Source organism: Salvelinus namaycush, unplaced genomic scaffold (assembly GCF_016432855.1).
Source record: "Salvelinus namaycush isolate Seneca unplaced genomic scaffold, SaNama_1.0 Scaffold415, whole genome shotgun sequence".
Classification (NCBI taxonomy): Eukaryota; Metazoa; Chordata; class Actinopteri; order Salmoniformes; family Salmonidae; genus Salvelinus; species Salvelinus namaycush.
Window position 1 is genome coordinate 20,808 of NW_024061104.1, and position 9,143 is coordinate 29,950.

General features: G+C 43.7%; 1 pseudogene; it reads left to right on the forward strand.

Moving 5' to 3' along the window:
- The first annotated feature begins 220 nt into the window (after positions 1–220).
- LOC120041207 lies at positions 221–8,001 on the forward strand (annotated as a pseudogene).
- The last annotated feature ends 1,142 nt before the right edge of the window (positions 8,002–9,143 follow it).

Sequence of the window (9,143 nt, forward strand, 5' to 3'; positions counted from 1 at the left end):
TATATAAAATAAAATTGATTGATTGAAATTGATTGAGGAAGATCACGTCAGTGACATAACCCACTCAAGTGACGCACCCCTCCTAGGGACGGCATGGAAGAGCACCAGTAAGCCAGTGACTCAGCCCCTGAAATAGGATCCCTACTGGGATCCGATCCATTGTCCTGGGTGGTGGTCCAAACAGAGGATCTGCCTCGGGAAAGTCGCATTCCTGGTCGTAATGTTGGTAAGTTGACGTTGCTCTTATATCCAATAGTTCTTCCCGGCTGTATGTAATAAGACTTAAGATTTCCTGGGGTAACAGTGTAAGAAATAATACATTAAAAAAAACTAGTACTGCATAGTTTCCTAAGAACGCGAAGCAAGGCGACCATCTCTGTCGGCGCCATCTTTTCAGAGGATCTGCACAGAAAAATGGGAGAAACTCCCCAAATACAGGTGTGCCAAGCTTGTAGCGTCATACCCAAGAAGACTCGTGGCTGTTAATCGCTGCCAAAGGTGCTTCAGCAAAGTACTGACTAAAGGGTCTGCATACTTATGTAAATGTGATATTTCAGTGTTTTATTGTGAATATATTTGCAAACCATTCTAAAAAACAGTTTTTACTTTGTCATTATGGGGTATTGTGTGTAGATTGATGAGGAAAGAAAACAAATGTCATCAATTTTTTAATAAGGCTGTAACGTAACAAAATGTGGAAAAGTCGAGGAGTCTGAATACTTTCCGAATGCGCTGTAGGTCCCCATGGGCCCTGGTCAAAAGTATTGCACTATAAAGGGAATAGGGCGCCATTTGGGACACAGCCTCTGAATGTCACATGAAATGTTGAGGAATCTGAAGCAATGTTACTGAAATGTCACTGAATCTTCATGTCTAAAGACAAAGTCACATTTCCTTTATTTAATTTACAGGAGGGCCAAAAATACAAGCATTCACAACACAGGGAGGAATGTAATGTACCTGAACTGTATTAGCAATCTATATGAGGTCCGGGCATATGAATTAAATTACATTATTAGAAAAACAAATGTTTCACTCCTTCTAATGACAGTCTCGCTTTTTCTGATAGAACGGTAACACGGCGCTCCATGAGGTCTCATGGCATGGCTTCTGTCAGTCAGTCAAACTGTTGGTCAAGGCTGGGGCTGACGTTCACGCCAGGAACAAGGTACAGCAATTCAAATTTGAATATGTTAGGTCTAGATCTGGGACCAATGATGGTAAAAAGCATTAGGACTGAAATGCGTTTCTGTCTGGTGCCTGACAGGTTTTTCATGCCACTCTCAGAGTGCATCCCAAATGGCACCCTATTCCCTATTCCTTTTGAAGTAGTGCACTATAATGAATAGGGTGTCGCCTGGAATTTTTTTATAAAAAATGTGTCACATACACCGGATAGGTGCAGTGTTGTTTTACAGGGTCAGTCATAGTAGTACGGCGCCCCTTGAGCAAATTAGTGTTAAGTGCCTTGCTCAAGTGCACATCGACAGATTTTTCACCTTGACGGCTCGGTTCTGCCACACTAGGCTTTGTGTGTTTATTCTTAGGCAGGAAACACAGCTCTCCACCTGGCCTGTCAGAACACCAATGCTCAGAGCGCCCACGTGCTGCTGCTGGGAGGCTCCAGACCAGACATCAAGAACAATGTGGGGGACACCTGTTTGCATGTGGCAGCACGTTACAATCACCTGGCCATGATCAAGATTCTGGTGGGCGCCTTATGCTCTGTTACGAAGAAAAACCAGGCAGGTCCCAGCTTGATTTATATTGTTACTACAGCTCCTTTCACGTCATTGATTACTTGTTGAGTTTGATGCCACAGTAGAGCTTCTGTCTGTCTTTATAACACACCCGTGTTTAGTCAGTGACTGCTCAACTCCGGGTAGAAGTAACCTTTACATAGATGTAGGATCAGCTTATCCTCCCTAGCCTAGCTGGGCATATCCCCTATGCCCAGCTAGGGGATAGGGTTAGGGATAGTCACCTGTCTGTTTCCTATGCCCAGCTAGGGGATAGGGTTAGTCACCTGTCTGTTTCCTATGCCCAGCTAGGGGATAGGGTTAGGGATAGTCACCTGTCTGTTTCCTATGCCCAGCTAGGGGACACTGCTCTCCATATGGCGGCTGCCCTAAACCACAAGAAAACTGTTTAGCTCCTCCTGGAGGCAGGGACTGACGGCAACGCACGAAACAACGTAAGTGGATGCATCTCAAATGCTCCTCCATTACCATACAGTGCTGTACTTCTGACCAGTGTACTATATAGGGGGGATTGCATTTAAAAGGAGCATTGTCAACAGTGCAGGGACCTTGTCAGCAACGCGACCTTTCAATGAATTCCTGTCTGTTCCAGGCAGGGAAGACTGCCCTGGACAAGGCCAGAGACTACAACCACAAAGACGTGTCTCTCCTGCTGGCCAGAGCTCCTCAGGTCAGCATGACATGTTTCTTTGGACATAGACCAATGATACACTGATCTGATACACATTATGAACTGATTCTGGCATCAAAACACCTCTTAGTGAACTTACATTTCCTTCCAAGAGTGACAGTTTGTTAAGGAGTATAAAGAGTGCAGATGATTACCCATCGCCTCGATGAGTAGTCAGTTTTTCCAGTCTGTAATCCAGTCTGTTCTTCATTTTATGCACCTTGGCTGGACTGTGAGGTAGCAACAGACAGTATAGTTAGTCGTTAGTTTTCTACTCTCCTGGGTTTTGGTCAGGTTCACTGTTTCACTAGAGGAAGGACGGTGAGGAAGAAAAGGGACCGGCTGAAGGCAGAACGCAGAACCCAGTCTGTCACCAGAGAAGAAATGCTGCCCAACAAGGTAAAGGCTGTCTGGGGGTAAAATTAGGCGGTGTATATTGACAGGCAAACAAATGGATGACAGTAGACGGCGGTATGCTAACCCAATGTTAAATATGATGTTTACATTATTTGTGCCTCTTGAGTTATTGGGTTGGGATGAAGCGGAAGTCGAACCTTCATGGACCTTTGTGTACAATTGGACAATAAAGTTGTCTTCTCCTTCACCTCTGCCTCCTGGCTGTTTCCTTCATCAGGACAGTGGGTACATGGATGAGGCGTCTCACAGTAGTGAGCGTCTGGCGAGCAGGGCCGGCCTCAACAGAGCAGGGCTGCCTCACCATCATCACCACCGCCTTCACTATAGTAAAACATCAGTCACCCCAACCAGCCCTTACCACAGAAGGAGAAGACATAAGCTTTTCAAAGAACAGGTGATTGGGGGTGTCTCAGGGGATTGGGTTGTGAGGATAAAGACCATTTCTGTTCTCTGCAAAATAATGGACAATAAAGTCTTCTTCTTCCAGGCCTTGGCAGAGGATACTCCTAGAAGAAGAATGAATGGCCATCCCGACCTCCACAGGAAGAGCAGACTGTGTACATATGATGAAGCCCCTCCTCACAACGGCAAAACCTATCAGCTATACACCCTGTTCCGCGACAAGGACGGCAATGTCAAACAGGTCAGTCACTACGCTGCAAAATTCTGATCATTTCCAAAATTCCCAGGTTTTCGTTAAACCCCAGATAGAAGATTCCCATACCACCTTTTTATTTCCTCTTGAAGTTATTGAAATGTTTCAACCCTAGGGGTGGGGTGTCCATAACTGAAGTGGTAGTAGTGGTACAGTACAGTAGAAGTATTGTTGTTGCTGTTGATATTGGTAATATAAGAGATCTAGAAAGAAACCAATGAAAGAAATCTAAAGAAAAGATGTAAATCAAATATCACAATTATACACGATTGTGTTGCCTGGTCAGGCCCCAGCCAATGGCTGCCACTGTAAGCCCCTGATCAAGAGGCTAGAGGGAGAGCTGAACGCCACTAAAGAGGAGATGAGGACACAGATGCTGACGGTTCAGGAGCAAGTCTATACTAGGCTTGGGAGGATGGACCGCAAGAGCATACACCAGGTCTGTCTGCTACCAGTCAATTCAATTCAACTTTGTTGCACACATGGCTTTTTCTGTCTCATACAGAAAGACAAACTACAAATACAGCCTGTAAACCTCTACTAGAATTTGTGTGGACATTTGTGTGGAAATGACATGAATGACATACAAATGTAGGATCTTCATTTGATCACTCTTTTGTGGCTGAGAATTTTCCTGCACGGCAGGAAATGCAAACTTGTAGTGTATTTGAGGTTTGAAAGGCTTCTAAAGTTTGTAATATCCACTTAAAAATGTCAGACTTGATTTGCTGCAACAATTATTATAAATGTTTTTATCAACCCCTTTTTAATCCCCATATTCCCCATATAACGCAACACTTTTGAATGCTATTTGAGATGCAAGCTGCTGTTCGGCGTTGTGTTGATCAGATCAAAGTGCTGGACATGCTGACCCAGGAGAGGGTGGCAGCAGAGAGGATGGAGTGTCTCTACAGGATGGACCAGAGAGCTGCCCAGAGCAGAGAGGAGGCACAGAGGAGACAGGTATTGTATTACATGGCACAACCACACCCTTATATACCTTCTGTCTACATCCCAAATGGCACTCTATTCCCTATATAGTGTACTACTTTTAACCAGGGCCTTATTCACCCTTCTTAATAACGTCTGACAACATGTATTTGACAACATGTATTTCTGGTGTTCATTCACACACCAAGCAGGCAGCAGTGACCCTAACCCCTATGTTTCTCTGGTTGTTCACACACAAAACAGGCAGCAGTCACCCTAATCCTAACCCTAACCCCTGGGTTTGCGTCCCTTTGATATTATAAGTAGAAATCGTGCACCATTTCTATTTTTTTAAGCCTGTTAAATTAACTGATGTGCCTTTTAATATAGACCACATGAAGAATTTAATAAATCAGATTTTTAATAAAGACATTCAGCATTTTGACATGTTCCTCCGTTGTGACTTCTATGAAGATCTTATCCCACTTAATCGCAAAATTTCTCCAGGTTTGCAAAGCCCTAGTTATTTTGTTGCTTTGACAAAGTAATTTCTGAAAATGATTATTTAGTTGATGGGATTAGTGATTCATTTACGTCTGTCCCTCATTTTAAGGTCAACCCTGTTATGTGAACTGAATTGTCATTTTAATGTGTTGAAACTATTCCTTTTGAAATATTTTTTATCTAAAGAAAAATGTAACATCTAATAGTAAAACTACGGTGTAAAACAGGTGAGCTGGTTGTACTCTTTTTGAACATGTTCTGGTGTTTTGTGGTGGAAAAGTGAGCAAGTCGAACATAACATGTCAACCCTGTTACTCACAGATAGACAGGCTAGAAATGTTTTAGCAATTAAACATTTTGGGTGAAGCTTACTTTCAATTGTCTCTCTCTGTTGCACACAACAAACTTCCTTTCCCCCGCCCCAGGGATTAATGGCTGTTTCGAGGTGAAATCATCCACCATGTTACAGTCAACCCTGTTACTTTATTTGGCACAACTTCTCTAGGGTAGAGGGCAGCATTCGGAATTTTGGATGAAAAGCATGCCCAAATTAAACTGCCAAATTAAACTCGGGCCCAGAAGATATGATATGCATATAACTGGTATATTTGGATAGAAAACACTCTAAAGTTTCCAAACCTGTTAAAATAGTGTCTGTGAGTATAACAGAACTGATTTGGCAGGCGCAAACCTGAGAAGAATCCATTCAGGAAGTAGGATTCTTTTTGGTTTTGTAGTTTTCTATTCAATGCCATTACAGTATCCATTGACTTAGGACTCAAATTGCAGTTCCTATGCCTTCCACTAGATGTCAACAGTCTTTAGAAATTGTTTCAGGCTTGTATTCTGAAAAATGAGTGAGTAAGAGCAGTCTGAATGAGTGGACCCTGCCTTGTCACAGAGCTTTTTCATGCGCGCGACCAAGAGAGTGCCTTTCATGTTTACCTTTTATATTGACGACGTTATTGTCCGGTTGAAATATTATCGATTATTTAGGCTAAAAACAACCTGAGGATTGAATATAAACATCGTTTGACATGTTTCTATGAACTTTACGGATACAATTTGGATTTTTTGTCTGCCTGTTGTGACTGCGTTTGAGCCTGTGGATTACTGAAGAAAACGCACGAACAAAACTGAGGTTTTTGGATATAAAGAGAGACTTTATCAAACAAAAGGTACATTTATTGAGTAAATGAATGTCTTCTGAGTGCAACCATATGAAGATCATCAAAGGTAAGTGATTAATTTTATCTCTATTTCTGACTTGTGTAACTCTTCTACTTGGCTGGTTACTGTTTGTAATGATTTGTCTGCTGGGCTATGTTCTCAAATAATCGTAAGGTATGCTTTCGCCGTAAAGCATTTTTAAAATCTGACACCGTGGTTTGGTTCACAAGAAGTTCATCTTTAAACCTATGTAAAATATGTTTTGTTTTCTGAATTTTTAGAGAGTATTTCTGTATTTGAAATCTTACTGGATGTTGGCCAGGTGGGACGCTAGCGTCCCACATACCCCAGAGAGGTTTCAATAGGCACTTACTATATTACTTTTCTTATTTAACCACTTCAACCACCATGTTAGTCAACCCTGTTACTTAATTTGGCACTTACTATATTAATTTTCTTATTTAAAACCACTTAACCACTTTAACCACCAGAAAAATCATTTGTTATGAAGTTGAACATGTGCTCTTTATGACAGAATGTGAAAATTAGGTGAAATCAAAAGTTACACTACTCAGAAGGCACACAATTTGTGGAACCCCCCTATGTCTCTCTGGTGTTCACACCCCAAGCAGGCAGCAGCGACCCAGGAGTTGAAGAGGTGGTGCATGACTCAGATCCAGGATATGGACCTCCACCTCCCAGCCGACCCCCAGTACTACAAGCTGCTCCCCTCTCCATCTGTGGGGGACGATGGAGACTCAGAGTGCCTCCCCCTGCTCTCTGTCTTCTTTGGGGACAGCAGCAGCTCTCTGGCTACCTACGTCAACCTGCTGCCATGCCCCTCACCCTCAACCACCCACAATGCACCACACAGTCCGGCGATGGAGCAGGGCCAGGGTCAGGGGTCGGGCAGGAAGTACTTTGAGCTAAAGCTGGACAGATCACCAGGTGGGTGTTAGGAGGAGCATGATAATGAGGATGAGACATGGGAAGGTGGTTCCAGAAATCAAGTCACAATCTAAAAAAAAAAGTCCTATCGGATTTCTAAAGTAAGAATTTGTTTAACCTCGTCCCAAAATTTTTGGTGATGAAGTTGTGGGGTTGACAGTAGGTCTAGGTCTTACACCTCTGATTTAGAAAACGCACAAGCTTGAAAAACAAGCTCCATTTCTCGTTCCTCTCTTCTCAGATAACTACCAGAACACTACTCTTCTCCCTCTGCCAGCTCACCCAGGAATCTTCCTGAGCTCTACCGCCCCCCGTTGTCAGCATCCAGAACTGCTCGACAATCACATTCCGGGGCTGATCTGGGAGGGCTGCTCCAGCAGTGTCAGCAGCAGCCAGTCTCCCACCAGCAACTGGAAGCAGGGCCGGGGCCAGGACAGTCATGGCTGGCACCACAGAAAGCACCTCCGGGACCGGATCAGGACGCGCGGCCTGATGAGACCACCCAGTGTCGGGACCAGGACCCTGGAGTTCTTCATGGACAGACCCCCTGAGCCCACATTCAGTCAGGAGAGAAACAACCTACACGCCATGGAGGTAACTAATGACAAGATAGCTGTGGTGAATACTATATCAATGGCTTCACATTGCCCTCTGGTGGGCTGTGGACCGATGATTCCTTTTCACTTGGATTCTGGGAAGGGGTGTGTGTGGAGAAGGGGTAACTTTTTCTTCACTTACTTCATGCATCTTTGTTGCAGGTGACCCAGAGGTTCTTTGAGACAGTGTACACTCAGCTGGAGTGCTGGTATGAGAGGAAGATCCAGGATGCCAAGCGGCAGGCAGAGCTCAGGGTACAGCAGGACAGGGCCGAACTCCTGCAGCGAATTAGAAGCCTGGAGGAGGAGCTTGAACAGCTCAGGATGACCAATGGGAGCACAGACAGTTGATGCCAACCGGGCTGACATGAGTTTGAGCAGAGGAAGAGGCTTTACTCTGCCCAAAATCTGTACACGAAAATAAGACCACAAAGTGAGGAATTTTTTATGGAGGACAATGAGTCGAATTTGGTTAAGAAAAACTTGAATTGCTTACTTGATCAAATAAAAGCACGTGGCATTTCACCAACTTAAAAAAAATAAAACTTCATCTGAGTTGTGCCTTTTGTTCACACGCGTATCTGCCCTCTCATTGGCTAGAATAGTCCCACCTGATCTCGACTACTTTGGCCTGCCTTCCATCAAAGACAATACAGTGCTTCCATCTTTGAGGACACTCATTTCCAATGTTAGTGTTCACTCGACTATCTTGTCAATATAATAGATTGTCTTTGGTTTGACCCTTAACCTAATTGTAACCAATTTGAAAATGAAACATCTGCTACGTCCCCTTTGTTTTTCCCATTTATTGCTTATACAGTGCTTTGCAAAAGTATTCATCCCCCTTGGCGTTTTTCCTATTTTGTTGCATTTCAACCTGCAATTTAAATAGATTTTTATTTGGATTTCATGTAATGGACATACACAAAATAGTCCAAACTGGTGAAGTGAAAAAAAGAAAAAAAAAGAAGGAAAAGTGGTGCGTGCATTTGTATTCACCCCCTTTGCTATGAAGCCCCTAAATAAGATCTGGTGCAACCAATTACCTTCAGAAGTCACATAATTAGTTAGATTTCACACAGGTAGACATGATCTCAGTATACATACACCTGTTCTGAAAGGCCCCAGAGTCTGCAACACCACTAAGCAAGGGGCACCACCAAGCAAGCAGCACCATGAAGACCAAGGAGCTCTCCAAACAGGTCAGGGACAAAGTTATGGAGAAGGGTGGGGTTATAAAAAAAATACCCGAAACTTTGAACATCCCACGGGGCAACATTAAATCCATTATTAAAAAAAGGAAAGAACATGGCACCACAACAAACCTGCCAAGAGAGGGCCGCCCACCAAAACTCACAGACCAGGCAAGGAGGGCATTAATCAGAGAGGCATCAAAGAGACCAAAGATAACCCAGAAAGAGCTGCAAAGCTCCACGGCGGAGATTGGAGTATCTGTCCATAGGACCACTTTAAGGCGTACACTCCACAGAGCT